The 19,474-nt window shown below is 40.2% G+C and overlaps 1 protein-coding gene across 5 annotated transcripts in view; it reads right to left on the bottom strand.

Moving 5' to 3' along the window:
- GKN2 (gastrokine 2) overlaps positions 1-8,420 on the bottom strand; it is a 38,893-nt gene extending 30,473 nt beyond the window's left edge. For 2 of the 5 annotated variants that reach the window (XM_070572464.1, XM_070572465.1), the window contains exon 1: positions 8,154-8,420. The gene's annotated coding sequence lies outside the window, so the exon portion shown is untranslated. The remainder of the gene's footprint in view (positions 1-8,153) is intronic. The other 3 variants (XM_070572463.1, XM_070572466.1, XM_070572467.1) reach the window with 2 other exon arrangements.
- Between the last annotated feature and the right edge of the window lie 11,054 nt (positions 8,421-19,474).

Here is a 19,474-nt window from a genome sequence, read left to right as displayed (position 1 = left end):
GAAGCTATGAGATATGGAAACCTGTCAAAGACACTTCAAAGATCAAGGTCTTAGATACTGCCCTACTGTGAGAGAAAATGAAAGAAAACTGTGACTCACAAGCTGTATACAATGTCACGTAGCTGACTTTGGGGAACTGGTGCATCCCCTGTTTCTTAGAACAATTGTCTAGTCACTATTTCAGGATAAAAAATTAATTCACTAGGATGATAAAAAAATTTTAGTTTATTTACACTGATCAAAATATGTGAGTGAAAAACTGCAAGACTTGCAAGGAGAATTTAACAATCACACTATCCTACTTAAAGATTTTAACACATAATTTTCAATAACTTATAGATGAAGCTGTTAAGGATATTAAATTTTTTAATGCAATCAAAAATTATTTTAATGAACACATATAGAACACTACAGAATACATATTCTTCTCAAGCATGTATGGGAAATTTACAAATATTGATCACATGCTGAGGCATAAATCAGATCTCAAAAAAATTCAAACGATTGGCATCATAAAGAACACATTTTTCTGACTTCAACTTAATTAAGATGGAATAAATATTCCCCTCCAAATAAAATAAGATAGTTCCATTTGTTTTGAAATTAGGCATCATACTTCTAAATTTCACATGAGCAAAGAAAAACTCATGATGAAAAGTAGAATGTATTTAGAACTGTGCAATAATGAAAGCACCACCTACCAAAACCTTGTGAGCAGCAGCTATAGCAATGTGTAGAGAAAAATGTAGAATCTTAAATATTCATTTTATAAAAGAAAAAAGGCTAAAAATTGAGTCAAGCATTCAAGGTTAAAAATGAAGGAAAAACGGGGCCAGCCCGGTGGCTCAGCAGTTAAGTCTGCACATTCCACCTCAGCGGCCCAAGGTTCACCGGTTCGGATCCCAAATGCAGACATGGCACCGCTTGGCAAGCCATGCTGTGGTAGGCGTCCCACATACAAAGTAGAGGAAGATGGGCACGATGTTAGCTGAGGGCCAGTCTTCTTCAGCAAAAAGAGGAGGATTGGTGGCAGATGTTAGCTCAGGGCTAATCTTCCAAAAAGACAAGAAGGAAAAGCATAAAATATCCAAAATAGGTAGAAAGAAAGAAATAGTATTGACAACATCAGAAGTTAATCACGTAAAAAACACTTATATGATAGTCAGGCTCAACAAAGTCAAAAATTGATTCTTTGGAAACCAATAACCATAATATTTACAAACTTTGGGTAAAATTGCCCAGAAATAAAAACAGATAAATCATAAGCAATGTTAGGAATAAAAAAGGATATTAAGCTACAGATGCCACAGATATTAAGACATTAATAAAATGATATTGTGAACTTTACATCAATAAATTTGACAGCTTAGGTAAACTGAATTTCTAAAAAACTAACTTACCAAAGCTCACTCAAGAAGAAATATAAAGCCTGAATAATTCTATAACCAGTAAAGGAATTAGCTCAGAAGTTTAAAAACTTCACACAAGAAAATTCCAAGCCAAGATCCTTTTTATACTGAGATTTAACAAACATTGAAAATGCAGATTATTCTAATCTTGTAAAACTATTTAAGTGTGTGGAAGGGAAAGAAGTACTTTCCAACTCATTTCATGAGACTATTATTAACTTGATTCCAAAACCTGTCAGAGATTTTATGAGAAAGGAAAAGTACAGGGTAAACTCTGTCATGAAAACAGATGCAGGGGCGGGCCCCATGGTCCAGTGGTTGGGTTCACACGCTCCGCTTCAGCGGCCCAGGGTTTCACCAGTTCAGATCCTGGGCGCGGACATGGCACCGCTGATCAAGCCATGCTGAGGCAGCGTCCCACATGCCACAACTAGAAGGAGCCACAACAAAAATGTACAACTATGTACCTGGGGGCTTTGGGGAGAAGAAGAAAAAAAAGAAGAAGATTGGCAACAGACGTTAGGGCAGGTGTCAATCTTTAAAAAAAATAGATGCAAAATATCTTAACAAACTGATAGCCAATCAATTAAGGAAAGCATAGGAAAGATGATACAGCATGACTATATTGGATTTTTCCTAGTAATGCCAGTTGGTTTGATATTAGGAAATCACGACCATAATCTGACTTAGATGACTAAGATCATCTAAAAAAACCTACTATAAGCATCATGTAAAACAATGAAAACATTCCTGTTAAGACAAGAAACAAGACAAGATGCCAGCTGTCACAAATTCTAGAAACGCTGTACTGAAACTTAGTAAAACAAGAAAAAGAAATATTAAATATAGAGATAGGGAGAAAGAAAGAAAGAAAAAACTACCGTTATGCCCAGATGACGCGATTTTCTGTGTAAAAAACACACACATCTATAGATAAGTTATGGGAGTCAGAGCATTTAGAAAGATTCCTGCACATAAAATAACTATTAAACATGAGTTGCATTTCTATATATCAGCAGCAAACATATAAAAACTTTAATTTTATAAATAGCATTTATAATAGCAGCAATAGACATGACATACCTAGGAAAAATCACTTAATTTATTTAACAATATTTCTTAAGCACCTGCTACATGCATAGCACTACTGCACACATTTGAAATCCAACAGCAAATAAAAATGCAAAGATCCTTGCCTCACGTAGCTAACATTTTAGTTAGAGGAGGAGGAAATAAATAATAAATATAATTAACAAACAAACACATAAACAAATAGTAGAATATTTGGCAGGACAGCGTTGCATACTATTACATAGTACATTAGAAGTGATAAATACTAAGGAAAAAATGCAGAGCAGGGTAAGAAGAATCAAGAATGCCAGGAAGGAAGAGGCAGTTTGCAATTTTAATAGGTATTAGGATGGGCGTCATTGAGAAGGTGACACTTGAACGATGAAATAGAGTAGTTAGCCAGGCAGATATTTCTGGGAGAAAAGCATTACGGGCAAAGGAAATAGCCAGTGCTAAGGCCTAAGGCAGAAGCATGCCTGGCATATTAAAAGTACAGCAAGGAGGTCAGTGTGGCTGAAGCAGAATGAGCAAAATGGAGAGTAGGAGGAGATGAAGGCAGAGAGGTAATGGGGAACCAGATCATGAAAAGCCTGGTAGGCCATGGCTAGAACTTCGGGTATTATTCTGAGTAAAGTAGGGAGACATTGCAGGAATTTGAGCCAAGATAGGATATGATCTCACTAAGTAGTAAACTAAACAAAAGATGTGCTAGACTTCTTTGGAAACGTTCTTGAGAGACGTTAAGATAAACTAAATGAATGCAGATAAACCATGGTCATGAATTAGAAGATTTCAATATTATAAGAATGTCAACTTTCCCTCAATCTATAGACTGAATGCAATTCAAAACAAATTCCCAACAAGTCAGGTGTGTGCACGTGTGTGTGTGTGTACATGACAAGCTAAATTTGGAATATATGTAGAAGATCAAGGGACAAGTTGGGAGACAATTCTCCATGGGTCCTTGATGTTTCTAGACATCTTGTGAATAGAAACACTGACTACCTTTTGTTCTCAACTATTTTTACAGGATGTTTGTATAGCAAAGAAAGAAGATAGAGATAGTACAAAGGAAGATAGAGATAGTGCCTCTCTTTAGAGCTAAAAGCAGGCATGATCACTCTCTATTGTAAAAGATTCAAGTTCCCTAAGCTCAGGATCCTCTCTGTAATGCAACCTCCTGTGTGCGCAAGCATCCATCTGGATCCATATGAATCACCCCTATGAGATTTGTGGGCAAAGGGCATTGACACAAACATGCTCATGCTCATACTACTTGCTGTGCTGTGGCTAATGAAGTCCTTTGTCTCTTACTGAGGAGTCTCATGTCTTCTGTCATCATCCATGAAGCTTTGATGGGCTAACTTTGTAGATTTCAAGTAGGGTAAAATCTTAAATCCTTCTCGAAAGGGTCAAGAATAACAAAGTTAGTGATGAAGAACAGCAAAACAAGTGAACCTGGCCTATCAAATTATTATAAAGACATAGTAATTCAGACAATGTGATACAAGTACTAGGATGTACATCAATGGGAAAAACAGAAAGCCCACAGATAGATCCACACATCTAGAGATGACTGAAATAGGATGTAGGTTTCATCCCAGGTCTATGGGGAAGAGATGAGATTTTTAAATAAGTGGTCGTAAAGCAACTAGGTAGCCACATGGAATAAAAAGAAATGGAAAAATGAAACCAGACCCCTACTTCACATCATATCAAGAAAACAAATTCCAAGTATATTAAAAACCTAAATAGGAAAGGCAAAATAAAAAGCCCTGGAAGATAATATAAAACAATAACTTCATGACTACTGAAAGAGGAAAAGATTTGCTAAACTTTGCAGAAAATGCCCTAGCCATAAAGTAAAATATTGACAAGTTTCTCTACATTAAATATAAAAACGTCTGTTTACCCAAAGACACGAAAAATATAGTGAAAAGACAAGCCACAAATTAGTAGAGATCCATGCAACACATAAGCTGAATGAAGGATTAGCATAAAAATCATGTAAGAACTCCTACATATCAACAAGAAGACGATGAATAACTAACAGAAAAATGGACATGAATAGGTTTCAAGCAGAAGAGGAATCCTGAATCTAGATACGAAGAGATCTTAACTTCCTCCTTAGTAACATGGAAAATGCAAATTAAACCATAATTTGAGATCATTTCATACCCATCCGATTAGCAAATGCAGAAGTCTAACATCAGATGTTAGGGAGGATGTAGAGGAACAAGAATACGGCCAGGGCAAGCATGAATTGAAACAATCGCTTTAGAAAGCAATTCAATATTGTCTACTAAGCTGAAGACGTGAGGATCCTATGACCCAACAATTCCATTCTTAGGTATATATCCTAGAGAAATTCTCACACATGGGCATCCAGAAACATGTACAGGAATGTTCATAGCAGCAGTGTTTGGGACAGTAAAAAACTAGAAATCATCCAAATGTTTGCCAACAGTAGAAGAGATAAACAAATCGTGATGTGTTTATTTACGAGAATACTAAACATCACAAAAAAAATCCCAAATAATTCACAGCCGCCCACAACAACATGAACGACTCTGAAAAATCATGTTGAGCCGCAAAGCAAATAGCAGAAGAAAATATATTGCATTTACATGAAGATCAAAACCAGGAGAAACTAAACATCACATATATTTTAGAAATGCATGCATATGTGGTAAAACTATGACTAAAAGCAGAGGAATTATAACATGAAATTCAGTATAATTGTGTACCCCTGAGAGGGAGAGAAGAGTTCAGGGAGGAGAAAGTGGAAGAGTTCCAACGTAGTGGTAATGCTCTCCGTCCATCTCAAACTATTTTGAGTCGTGTGGAGTTCATGGGTGTATGTTGTATCATTATTCTTTATACTTTACATATGTTTTTAAATAATCTTTTGCACTTACTCAGTGTTTAATTACAATTTTAAAAAGTTAAAAGCACAGTAAATAAGATCATGTTAGGAAGGCAATAAGAAGGTAGACCCATGTGGACAGAAAGAGACTGCTCTTTCATTCCAACATAAGGCAGAGAGGCCTCTCATCTCTGGCTCAACTCTGAGGCTGGTGGCTCCAAATATTCAGCCTTTGACTCCTGTCCCCAGAAGAGTGTCGTAAGTGAAAATGAGTTCATTCAGCACCAGGATGCTGAGAGGTCTGCTGAGAGAAGCCTCTGTTCCTGGGCTGCCAAGCCCAGCTCTCCGCAAGGCTCTAAATCACTGCCTGGAAGCCTGCTGTGCAGTTTTCCTTTTGCAGTTTTGTTTGGCCTTGTGGGTAACCGAGTAACTCACACCAAACCGTGGCTCGCCTTAGCGCCCCGGCCCATCGGGTGAGGAGGACATGCAGGGAGCTCACAGGGCTAGCTTGCGGGGTCATCAGAAGTTTTAGTGACTTCATAACCCCAAAAGGCACCAGAGAGGAGCAGATAATATAAGCCCTTGCCCATTATTAGAATATCTTTCTTGTCTCCTCCCAATTGCACTTCTGACATAACTACATAATTTAAACCAAATTTCTAGTAATTGGATCCTTCCAGAACATTCACTAATAAGCTTTAAGCTAAAGTCCATTTTTCCAAGGTACTTTCATATCGATAGATACACATACGTATTAACTGAGTTTTATGCTTCCTAAAATACTCAAAACGTGGAAATAACCAATTAAGAATATCAGGAAGTACAATTAAATTCAAGCATCAGGGGAAGTATGCAAAACCTTACATTTAAATCACTCCTACTCAGATATTCAAATTAGGCTGGATCTGTTTTAACCATCCTCTTTCCTAGTATTATCTTTTTTCTTCTTTTTTTAAAGATTGACACCTGAGCTAACATCTGTTGCCAATCTTTTTTTTTTCTTCTTCTTCTCCCCAAAGCCCGCAAGTACATAGTTGTACATTCTAATTGTAGGTCCTTCTAGTTGTGGCCTAGTATTATCTTGAGTCATAAGATTCAAATCAGACAGAAGTCACAGCTCGGTTCCCTTAACTAAGAGTATCATCAATAGCACATTCCATCTGCAACTCTATGCTTATGTTATTCATTCATTTATTTGACAAGTATTATTGAGCCCTCCTATGTGATAGTCTTTTCTAGGCACTGGAGATAAAGCAGGGGGAAAAAAAGCAATTAAAGTACCTGTCTTCATGAAGTTTACATTCCAGTGGTGGAGAAAATCAATAAATAAATAAATACACAATAAGAATGATAACTGTTAAGGAGGGAGCAGAATGACACAAGGAAAGAAGGCAGCCCATCAGGGAAGGTTGAGGTGGTGGAAGGGTTGCTATTTGATATTAGACAGGCTGGTATATAATAAAGAATATTGCTGGCCTCTGTCCCGGGTTCCTGGGAGGCAGTCTCTAAAGAATTGTAATTCCCCCAGTGATAGGAATGTCTTTGTTATCCATAGTGGTCCCCTCAGACCACACATGATAGTTCATGCTAATGAGATGACTCATGGTGGGCCCCTAGATAGTTTATGCAAAGGAGATGACTCAGGATGGGGGTTGGTCATGCCAGAAAGACCAACCATGTGATTAGAGGGTTGAGGCTTTGAGCCACATGGTATCAGCCTGACCTCAGGGGAGGTGAGGAGGCTGGAGATTGAGCCACATGACCAATGATTCAATCAATGATGCCTACATAATGAAGCCCCAATAAAAACTAGGAACACCAAAGCTCAGGTAAGCTTCCCTGGTTGGTGACATTCCACATCAATGTGTCAAAAGGGTGATGATCCTGACTCTGTGGAGAGAGAACAAAGGAAGTTCCAGTACTGGGACCCTCTCAGAGCTCACCCTATGCATCTCTCTTTGGTTGGTTCTGATTTGTATGCCATTGCTACAATAAATCCGTAAGTGTAAATATAGTGATTTCCTGAGCTCTGAGTCCTTTTAGCGAATTAGCAAACTTGAGATGGTAGTGAGAATCCCTGACTTTGCAGCCACTGGTCAGAAGTGAGGGAGGCCTGGAGACTTCCAAGCCTGCAGTGAGTATCTGAAGCGGAGGCAGTCTTGTAGAGATAATAACGCCTACAGATTTGATCATGTATCTCCTTTACTACAATTTCTCATTTTTTTTTCCTTTCTTCCTTCCTTCCTTCCTTCCTTTCTTTTTGCCTAATCGTAGTGGCTAGAACATCAAGAGTATTGCAAAATAAGAAGGTAACAGCAGATATACTCAATTTATACCTTCTATTTTTCATCATTAAACAGCATGCCAATAATCAGTTTGTCAAAGATATCTTGAAAATTTATTTTGTCTAATTTGTCTAACATTTATTAGATTGCCTTAAAAAAGAAAGAAATGAAGATAATCTTTAAAATATTTATATTTGGAATGAGCTATTTTAAATGAAGTAGGAGGTTAAAACCTTGGTCAGATAAGAAAATGCTTCTATGATTTTAGCATTATGACAAGGTCTGTTTCACAATGCAAGATAAAACATTTAACTTAATCAGAAATGGGCTACAGCTTGTAATGAATTGCTCTTACGTAACTGAAGTGCCCTGCTTTATAGTTCGGCAGCAAATAATGGCTCCCTAGTCATATCTCAAAGCACCACTCTCAAAATTCATCCGCTGAGATTAGCAAAGTTGCAATCTTCCTATCCCACTGGGCTTTTGGTCTGCCACCTCTCGACCACCCTGGGGTGTACTCACGTCTCAAGAAGCTTCCTGGTTGCTCTTGCTTCTGCATGGAACCGGAACCCAGACGTGTCTCACTGAGCCTGGAAGACTCCTCAATTGCTACCGGTACTGGCTGAGTTCCAGCTGTCCCTGTGCCCCACACAGGAGGTCTGGCTCTAACGCTAAAACATGGACATTTGAAAGAAGCGCCCCTCCTAAAACTTGTCAAACCTAAAGCTAAAGCCGAACCTCCTGTTTCGCCAGAGTTCGGCTCTTGGTGCAGATTCCGGTCCAAGCGGCAACAGTTCATCCAAGTGACCTTTGCAATCAAGTTTGTGTCATCTAAACATTGGTCTCTGCTCCAAACCAAAGAAGGAGCTCCAGAGTTTGCTGAGCAATTCTCCTGCTTTTCAGTTTTATAATTTCAATTTATATTTTCTATAATATTGTTTGTTCATTTGTACTCTCCTTAGTTTATTGCGTTATTTTCTTCTAGTTTATTGAGTCGATTACTTAATTTATTTTTATAATTCTTTTGTTTGTTAAATAATACATTTACCATCATTAATTTCTCCCTGTGTATATCTTTACTTCATTCCTTAATTTTTGACATATATTCTTGACACTATCATCATTTATTTAAATAGCCAATAATTACATTGTTTATGCCCTCATTTACAATGCCCCTCAATCTAGTCCTTTATCGCAGTACAGGTAAAAAAAGCTTCTCAGTTTCTGGTTTTCAATGGCATCTTTTCTATTGCTAAAATGCATTTTTACTCTATTTTTGTATTATTTATTCAGTTCATAGGGAATATGGAAAAGAGGAGAGTTAATATATAGGGTTTAAATGCCACTTTAGACCAGGCCCTGTAGAGGAAGCTGAGTCAATGTCAGACCCCACCAGGGCCTTGTCAAGGGGCCATGAGGATCTGGTAAGTGGCCAAAGGGACCAGCACCTGTGACAGGCTGCGGTGACTCTGGAGCTGAGGGAGGGGAGGGGTGCTTATAAACCTACTGATGTCTATAGACTTGCATGGCCTCACTGGATAGTGGCCAATATTAGCCTCGACCTGAACAGACTGCAGCCAGATAATGACAGAGGCAGACCTCATATGCATCTTTTTTTATTATTATTATTAATGCAAAAACAAGAAAATTAAAAATAATCTTTCTGGGTTCTTGATATGCATTAACAATTTTTAGTCCAGAAATATACAGATTTGCTCATCCACCAGCTATTTGATGAAGGTATGTGTTTCTCCATCCAGGCTCTCACTTTGCCCTTGTGGTGTGAGGGAGTTAGGACAGGCATCATGGTGCCCATGTGCAAACTGAGCCTTAGCGAGGTGAAGGGATTCACTCAGAACCACAGAGCTGGTGAATGCTGATGGACCAGGACTGGGCCTCAGGTTTTGCTCTGAGTCCAGTGCTTTTTCTCTCACCCATTTACTCATATAACATCATTCACTGAGAGAGCAAGCATGGGACATGAAAGAGAGAGCTTTAATTCGCATAAATATCAAAAGCTAAGTCTTAGATGAATGCCAAGTCCTCTGTTTGTTCTCATTCAGAAGAGTATCAAATGTTAGGGCTCTAGGGTACATAGTCCCAATCCTCCTCACACACACACCCCCACACGCATGCATGCATACACGCGGAGTTATTCTCTATGAGACCAACGCTCTCCCAGGGACTTTTGAGTCCTTTAGCTAACCACACAAGGCAGTCAAATCAACAATGCTGTCTTTCATGCTTGAGCTCTGTGGATGGGCCCTCCCTTCTCAGTTGTTCATCTCTTCAGTGGAAATTGCTCAGGAAACAGTGAAACTCAGCACAGCAACGCTCCTCCCCACCCCCACACACGCCAAGACCAAAATTCTCAGCAATCTCTAAGAACTTCCTAAGGAAGCAATAGAGGGAGGAGCCCTCCCACTTTGATCTCTAGAAACTGGTCTCCTCCAACTCCCCACCCAGTGCCCACTAGGGCAGTGTAGGAGCTTGGTCACACACATCTTAACCCACCTCCTGTAGTACCAGTGTAGCAGACAGTGTGGGGTGCTGGATTAAGCAGAGCAGGATTCAAAAACTGTCCTTAGGTAAGCTAATTAACTTACCTCAGGAAAAAAATGGAGCTGATAATGCCTACTCTATTAGTCAACTATTACAAACAACCACAGAATCTCAGTAGCATTCAATGGTAAGCATTTATTTTTCACGCACCTGTGGTCAGGTAGCTGGGAGTTGGCTGACCTAGCCTGGGCTCAGCTGAACGTCTCTGCTTCAAGTTATGAATTTACCTGGCTCTATTCTGTTGCATGTGTCCTATTCTGGGCTCCAGGTGGAAGAGGCAGCACATCCCTGGAGAAATTTATCTCATGACAAGAGCAAAAGTGCTAGAGAGTGTGGCCAACCATACAAATACATTGCAAGATCCTGTTTGCACCACAACTACTATCATGGACCAAAGCAAGTCTTAAGCAAGTCCAAAGTCGAGGTACAGGGAAGTAATCCCCTTGTGTACTTCTCATGGGAAAGGCACTGAAAAGTTATATGGCAAAGAGCATGGACGCAGGGAACGGTGAAGAATTGGCCCTGAAAACTCAATCTGCCGCACTACTTTACAGGGTTGTTGAAAAGATTAAATACAACAATGTATGCAAAGGTGTTGGTGCATAGTAGGCATTTAATAACCACCTATCTTATTCCATTACATACATTCCAGGCCCACCCCACCACTGTCATGCTTTGGCTGGAGTCTATTCAGGCTGTGGCAGACTCCTGAAATATGGCCTCCATCAATTCCTTACCTCACTATACGGGCATGCTTTTCCTGGCATCAAAAATTAGTCTAATTCTCTCCTCTCAGAACTGAGCTGGCCTTAGTGATTTCCCTTGGCCAAGAGAGACGAAAAATGATGTTCTGAGACTTTCAAGAGTCAGATATAAAAGACTTGTCACTCTTCCTGAGTTGCTTGGACTGCTCACTTTTGGACCACTGCTTTTGGGAACTGAGTCACCAAGCCATAGGAAGCCTAAGCCACATGGGAGGCCACGCATACATGTTATAATTAAAAACTCCACCTGAGCTCCCAGTCAACAGCCAGCATCAACTGCCAGCCAAGTGAGGGGGTCATCTTGGACATCCAGCTCAACTGATCCTTTAGATGACTGCAGCCAGCTGATATCTTGCTGTAATCACACGTGAGACCCCAAATGACAGGTGCCAGCTGAGCTCCCAGTCAACCCATGGAACCATGAGTGACAATAATAAATTATTGTTTTAAGTCATTCCATTGTGGGGTGATTTTTTTTGTAGTAGTAAATGACCAGAAGGCTAAGCAATGCTAATATCTCCACTGGCCACTGAAGCCACACAGGACCCTGGTGAACAGAGAATCTGTCATGCTGCAATCTTCCCTCTCATCCCCAAACTTATCACCACTCAGTCTTGGTGCTGGTCCTGCCTCCCCTTTCCAGCACATGTCCTTCATTCTAGGAAATTTTCTTTGTGATGATTCCTTCCCTTTATTTTCTCTGCTCTCACATTCTGTGACTCCGTTATTCAGATGTCAGACCTCCTGCACTTGGCCATTATCTAGTGTATGTTTTCAACTTATCTTTTTCATCTCCTTATTTTTTTTACCCTACTCCCTGGAAAAAAATGTCTTCGAGCTTATTTTCCATTTATTCTGTTGAGGTTTTACCGTTTTACCATTGTGCTTTAATTTCTGGGTTCTTTTTTTTCTTTGAATTTTCCTTTTTTCCTAGCGTTATTTCCATTAAGTTCCTTTCATGAAGGTCATCAAAGAACTCCCAGTTGCTAAATCTAATGAAGAGTTTCCAGTTCTTATCTTCTCACCCTCTCTACCCCAATTGGTACTCATGACTATTCCCTCCTAGAAATGTCTTATTTCTCTTCTTGGTTCCTCCTTCTCTGCCAAGCTCTGTAAAAATGCTGGTGTTCCCCTGGGCTCCATCCTTCACCCTCATTTCTTATCACTCTCTTCACTTAGCCCAGGGTGATATACAAGCACACTCACAGCTTCAACTTACATACTAGTGACTTCCAAAGTTCTTCATCCCAGTCATCTTTCCTGAGTGCAAGACTCACATAGATAAAGGTCTTCTGGACTCTAATTTCCAACTAAACATGAAGCAGCCATATCAATTAAGAGTGAGGGGGGTACATGGGAAATTTTGAAGAAAAGATATAAAGAGATCTTAGAGAGGGAGAAAATAATCCAACTAAAAATACATAGGACCACTGGCATATATCTGAACTGCAGCAGCAATGAAGAGTAGAAAATGTACTTCTTGTTGTTTTAATTTTATGCTGTTAGGAGAACGTGATTAATGGGGAACTATCCACATATGGAAAAAAAATTCCAAAAATGCTATTACATAGGCTGTAGAGTTTGCTGGATTTGGATGTTTTTCTTCCTTTTTCTCTTCTCTTTCCCACAGTTCCTGAATTGACTGCATGAGTAAGAACTATATTTTAAGCTGATCCCATTACTTACTAAGTTTGTGATGAACTCCCTCCATAGTTCAGTTTTAAAGTTTCTGTTTTCAGACACCAAATTCTAAAGCCTTCTTCTCTATCACCTGAAGTTTTCCCTCTGCCTCTGAGCAAACCTGATTTCTAGAGAGTGTTCTAGGCGTGACTCTTTATTTCTTATTTGTTGGCTCTTAGATTTGTACCAATTCCACTGTGTTTTCTCTCCATTTCAACCCAAGATGAAAATTTCCCTATGCTGTAGGCGTCCCTAGTCTTCTTTATGTATTGATTGACTTCACTAGTTTCTTTGAATTAAACTCACACTTTAAGTGTGTAAATTTACGACTATGATTAAGATTTCATAGTACATTAGTCCTCAACCCATGATAAGAAATATGATGGAGAGTAAAGCAAAACCTGGGTAGTAATAACCATTCATGCCTTGAACTCTACCTATTTTGAGAGGAGTCTGCTCTAGCTTCAGAAATCAATCCCCATCCCAAGGGACATATAGGCCCTCTCACAATGAATGACACAGGACTTCCCCACCATTACTTTGGCCACAGTAAGGGCAAATGCTTTCATATTTGATGCTCAGGATGAGCCTTCTTAGACATCATCCATCTTATACACATGCTCACTTCAGCCTGAAAATCTACACCAGAAAGCTAACCCAGCTCTGACTGCTGCCCAAGCAGCTCCCTAAGGAGTCGATGCTCAGAGGCAAGCTCATCAGGTAAATGCATACTTCGTTATCAGCTACAGCTCTGCCTCCAAGCCCTTCTGTGTTCTGGTGATCCATGACAAGGATCCTGGGGATTCCTTTCACTGAGACTGGAGGCAGTTTAAGTAGCCCAGCTCTTAGTCTCTTTCCATGGGCTCCTTCCTGATCACTTTTGGATCTTCTTAGGGAAGGGTATTCTCATTACTAGTAGGAAGAGACATTTGTCTTGTCTTAAGTCATTCACATCCTGGGACAAGCCATCCCAAAGAGTTGTGGTCCAACAGTGTATCACTGAGGATTCCCTTATGTCAGACCTGCTTCTCCTTGGAATTAGCATGGTGGGGTGGAGGAGACTTGCTGAGTTTCCTCTAGAAGACAGGTTAACCACACTGTTGTACCAACACCTCTTTATGTATTTGTGTCTCCCAACTAAACTCTGCAAGGTCTGTATTGTATTCATCTTTGTATCTTCAGTGTAAGCATAGGGTCTGCCCTATAGTAGATATCCAAAAACTATTTTCTAATGAATAAATGAGTTAATAAAGAGAAATAATAAAGTTTCTTTCCTACGGATCATTAGATCTCAAAAAAAACAGTATCAGAAGGAAGCATCACTGTTTATAACAATTTACTCAGACATTTCTTTAGAGTTTAGCTCTCTGGCATTCTTGGCTAGCAGAAACAGCATTGCTGCCAATAGATTATTGATAGCCCCAAAGCATTTTTTCTATTTGTTTCCTGCATGCATCCTAGGAAACCATAAATTCACAGTAGATCCTGCATGAGCTATGGTCTTCATTTTCGCATTTTTCAAAATTGAAAATGTAAATGACCATGGTACAGAAACAGCTTTGCCTCACTGGCGGTAGAAAAATCAAACACTCCGAAAATGATTCTTCTAAATTTACTCTTCTCATTTCTAGAAGAAATTCACATGCAATTTCCCAGAATCCCCCAAGAAAAATAAAAGCTGACATCTACTGTGTGCTTCCTGAGGGCAATATGGCATACATAATCTCATTGAAACCACACAACAACCCAATGAGGTAGGTAGTATTATTATCTCCATTTTGCAGATGAGAAGCTGTGTTATGGATAGGTCATGTAAATTTCACAGTCACCAGTGAATAATGGCAGAGCTGTGCTTGGCCCCAAACAGCCTGATGTGCGATTATACTACTAATTAGTGTGTTGTCCTGCCTAATGCTCAAATAGTTTATGGGAATTACTATTAATTCTTTGTCAATAGATCTCATCAGAGAAGAAAAGTGTATGAGGCATGGAGGGAAAAGAAATTGGCCACTGTAAGGCCACTGTATCAAACTATCTGTGCCCCTGAAACCCCCACATCCATTTTTGATATTCTACAGATATACGTACCTTGAAAAAACCCCATAGGTTATTTCAGAGTGAATAAACCTCTTTGCCCCTACCTTCAAACTACCCCTGCCACATATCCCCATCCACACATGTGTTCACATCCTTTGAGAACCACTAGTCTTCCCGGCTTGGGACTTGTGTAATTAACATTAGCAAAAATGTTGAAGGAGTTATGGATTTGACAGGTCTAGGTAGATTTCTTCTGGTATCTTCAATTGTAAACAGGTCTGGGGTCTTTGAGTAAGACCTTGGTCTTGAATATACTTAAATAAACCAGGGTTGAGCAGAACTGGGCAGAAAATGGCTAAATTGATATTTTATTTAGCTTTGTGCTGGCCTTGAGTTATCTGATACATAGTCTTCCATTGGGCATTTGTAAACTCTGAGCTTGTCAGTATCCTGGAATGTACTGGTCCATTTCATCCCTCCTTTGGGTTCTGGGTTGGATTGGTGTGGTCTCTGCTCTGAAAACGAACATTTTTTTCATGAGGCTTTGAGTCTTGTGAGGATCTAGGATGGATTTTTTAGGATACGTTGGTATGAATTATGGATTATCCTCTTGGCTGAGTCCCTGTAGGAATGCACCTTCATAAAGCTTGATGTGCTAGGCCTTGAGCTCTGGCTCGACTCTACCTGGATTGGGCTAAAGGAGCTTGGTGACTGAACTTCATGCTGGGCTTGGTGCGGCCTAGGATGCACTGGGGTGATCTGTGGGTTTAGCTGAGCTGGGTTGCAAAACAGATTAAACAAAATTTATCTCTGGGTATGAATATATATGATATATGAAATTAGTTCACTTTTCTTAGGGCTCCAGATTGATCAGAGTTGAGTTGGGGCTGTGTTGAATGAGTTCTATCTCTGCATTTGGGTGGCTGTAAACAGGGCTTTGGGATGGGTTTTGGATTGCCCCAAAACGAATCAAGAGATGTATTGGACTGAATTGATTTTCAAGCTAGACTAGGCTGGGTAGGGTTATTAATGGGATGCTGGGCTCAACAAGGTTTTGATTCTTTCTGAGCTGAGGTTGTGAATGGCCTGTCACATGGAATGCCATCAAAGGTATTTTGCTCTAGACTATAGTTCTGCCTCTGGGCTTAAAGTTATTATTGGTACCTTTGCTTTTCCTATGCCCAAAAGCCATCATTCAGCTGATTTATATTCTTTAGAAACTTTGTTGTTCTGAATGATAAATTGCTTCTGGGAATGCTTTCGTGGTTTTTTTGCACATGGTAGTTCTATGGAGGACAAGCATGAAGGAAATATCATAGCAATGAAAAGAGATAATTTTTACTAAATGATGTTTCCCCTTAGGAGGTTATGGGGTGCCACCAAAGCCCAAGGACCAGTGGGACCTCCAAAAACTTGGCAAACATAGGGGCCATTTGATTAACACAAAATTTGGCAGAGAGTGTCAGATCTGTCCACATTTGTAGACAAATATTTCTAAGGAAAATATTCCCAAGTTTCTTTTGGGTAGTCTGTGTTATCTGGAGCATTTTCCAGAACTTTTGCCAAAAAACCAGAAAAATGATGCTTTAGTGCCCAATGAGATTCTTGGAAGATTAGATGGCAATGTTATCAGGACAACAAACTTTGTTTTTGACAGTTTGACAAAAGGGGCTCAGTCACATATGTTGGAAAGTGGGGGATAAGCCAGGGGGAGTAAGTCACTGGAGGCTGGTAGACAACCCAGGCCGCATTTAACAATTTCAGTCTCAAAGAAGGAAGCCTGACAAATTCAGGTAGAACAGTAATTAGAGTGCAGGGCTAAAGCCTTAAGATGATCAGTCTAGTAAGATAAACTTTCCAATCTTTCGGAAGTTCCCGGTATCCTAAAATATCTTAGGGTCCTTCCTTGTGGCATATAAAACATTCAAACATTTGCAAGTTACCCCCTTATTCCTCTCTCTTCTTGACAGTGAAGTTTCCTCTTCCTAGAAACCCAGTACAGGCCAACGTCTCCCTGCACTACTCCACCAGAATGCTCCTTGCTGACACAATGACACTTGTGTCAAATCAATGGGGTTTTCTCAGGGCTTATCCTCTTGACTTCCACAACATGTGGCATTGACTGCTTCTTCCTCCAAGAAGCTCCTCTCTGCCTTGACTTCCAGGTTTCCACTCAAACACTTCCAAGTGCATGGTTAATAGGTCCTGTGTTTCTCCAACCCCAGAAATAACTATCTGTAGCCCCAACATCATCACTTATATTGTTCTTCCACTGACTTGAGCTTGAGAGGTGGAGGAGTTCCTTCCAAACCTCATATTTCTATCTCTATGGACCTTGAGAAAGCCAACTGGTCTCCTCCAGAACACCAGGGTCCTTGGAAGGGATTAGGAGCCCCAACACCCTCAGTCCAATCAGAGCATTGAGAGTTCCCTCAAGAAATTGGTAACATTTGCATAAGGGGATCTTGTTACTTGACTATCTCTGAACTGTGAAATTAATCTGGGAAATACTAGCAGGAGCCCATCAGAGACTCTTTGCAAGTTCTCCTCCAACCTCAAGCGACTGATCCATCTCTCCCATTTCTCTACATGCACTAATTTTAAGGCTGCTACATCCTAACAACTAAAGGAAAATGTTGCCAATTCAAAGAACCTGAAAATGTCTCCTCTTGCAGACCTGCTGAGTCATCAAGGTGTGATCACACCAGGGGCTTCATATACCCCTGTTGTAGACTGGATATCTTTGTTTTACTTCAACATTCCCTGAGGATAACCATATCCTCCATAGCTCAATGTCAAGTTCACTTCATGGGCATATTTGGAGAACACCTCCTCATAGTGAATGAGGCTGGCACAAAACACTCTAATTGGAAGAGCCGCCCGGAATGGATTTCTCTGGGCTAGAGGGAGAGAAGGGTAGAGCGATTTTAAGACCTAGAGATGGTCACCAAGTATTAATAAAACTCTTCCTAGAATATTGGAAGAAAAGCAGAGGAAGCTGAGACATTCAAGCGTCTGAATCCCTTTAATCACTTCTCTGTCCTCTAAAGCATCATCTTTGTCCCAGAAGACCCTCTACCACTTTCTCCTCTTCCCCATAACTTTGTTTCATACTGAATTTCCTTCCCGCTCTGGGAGCTGTGCTCTCATCTCTCTTTAAGAATGGTGTTTCTAACTCTGAAGAGCTCTGTCAGGGCACTTCTGATTCCTTCCCACACTAAATTCCTAAACTGTAAAGCTCTCAAGACATTCCTCTGTTACCCAAACTCTAAAGGACCTAAGAGGTCCCTAGGGCATGAGGATGAGAGAAGACATTCTTGATGCCTCTCTGACTTCTCCTATCCCCTAAATTCCTTTCCACATTCAAGCTCTTTCCTATTTGCCTATCCTGGCACCCACAAATGTTCTCTCCACTACGTTTTCTTATCTCATATTCCTTTTCTTTCCTAACCAATTTCTCCTGGTTTCTTGCTTTCATTTACCTGCTTAATTTCTATAGATTTTCCCACCTTCTTTCTCAACACAGAGCTGCAACGAGGCCAGGATGGGTTTTCAATCCTTTGGTGAAGAAGAAGGTATGGAAAAGGAAGATATGGACAAGCTAGAGTATTTTGATCTCCTCCCAATTATTTTTAAAATTATTTATTTTACTATTCCTGAGCATAGTAATTCCCAAAGAATGGGTGTCAATAGGTGTTATTTGAAAAGAATGGTTTCATAGTCAAGTATACCTGGGAAATACAGTTAGGTAATTTTTTTTCTTAAAGAAATTATCAAAGCTTTAACATGATCATAGGCATTTACTAGATGTCTATTATTGCGTGACAAATTGCCCTCAAAATTAGAGGCTTAAAACATAAATACACATTCATTATCTCATAATTTCTGTGGATCAAGAATCTGGATTTGGCTTAGTTGAGTGGTTCTGTCTTGGGGTGTGGTCCTTGGGGTCTCTCGTGAGGCTGCAGTCAAGACGTCGCCCAGGGCTGCTGTCATCTGAAGGCTTGACTGGGGCTAGAGGATCCACTGCCAAGACGGGTCACTCACATGCCTGCCAAACTGACACTGGTTGTCTGCAGAGGATCTCAGTTTCTTACCACATGGACTCTTCCATAGGGCTGTTTGAGCGACCTCAAGACATGGCACTGGGCTCCCAGAGCAAGTGATGCAAGAGAGCAAGGAAAAAGCCACAATATTTTTGATGACCTAGCCTCAGAAGTCACACACCATCATTTCTGCAACATCATATTAATTACACACAGGTCAGTCTTATCCGTGTGGGAGAGGGAGTGTATACCAGGAGATGAGGGACATTGGGGATCATTTTGGAGGCAGGCTAGTTCAATGCATTATGAATTTCTCAAATTTAGAGGCTCACAAGTGGAGGGGAAGATGTGTGTCTGGAGGAATAATCTTGGAAATTGGAGCAAGAATGATATTGAGGACTCCCAGAGTGGAACTCATATGAAACTAAAACTGAGCTTCTGTCTGGAACTGGGGCTCGGAGCCCACTGTAGAGGATCCCTCACTTCAGAAAGGCTAACACAGGACGTCACTGCCAGTCCCAAACTGTTTACTTCCTCTGCCCTAAATCAAAGATAGGGTGAGAAAAGTCAAAGTTCACAGGCTGAAAAGAACTTATTACAGGCTTTCTGAAATCTGGAGAAAGAGACAATCTAGAATGCTCAGCTGTTCCATGCCAGGAGTAGCCTTCTCTGTGGGACTCTTTATGCTGTTTTCAACCACATGACTGGACCCCAACAGTCTCTTTTATGATCTGCGCTAAGACTACTATAAGGT

This window comes from Equus przewalskii, chromosome 14, assembly GCF_037783145.1.
Source record: "Equus przewalskii isolate Varuska chromosome 14, EquPr2, whole genome shotgun sequence".
Lineage (NCBI taxonomy): Eukaryota > Metazoa > Chordata > Mammalia > Perissodactyla > Equidae > Equus > Equus przewalskii.
This window is presented reverse-complemented; position numbering and strand designations above follow the sequence as displayed.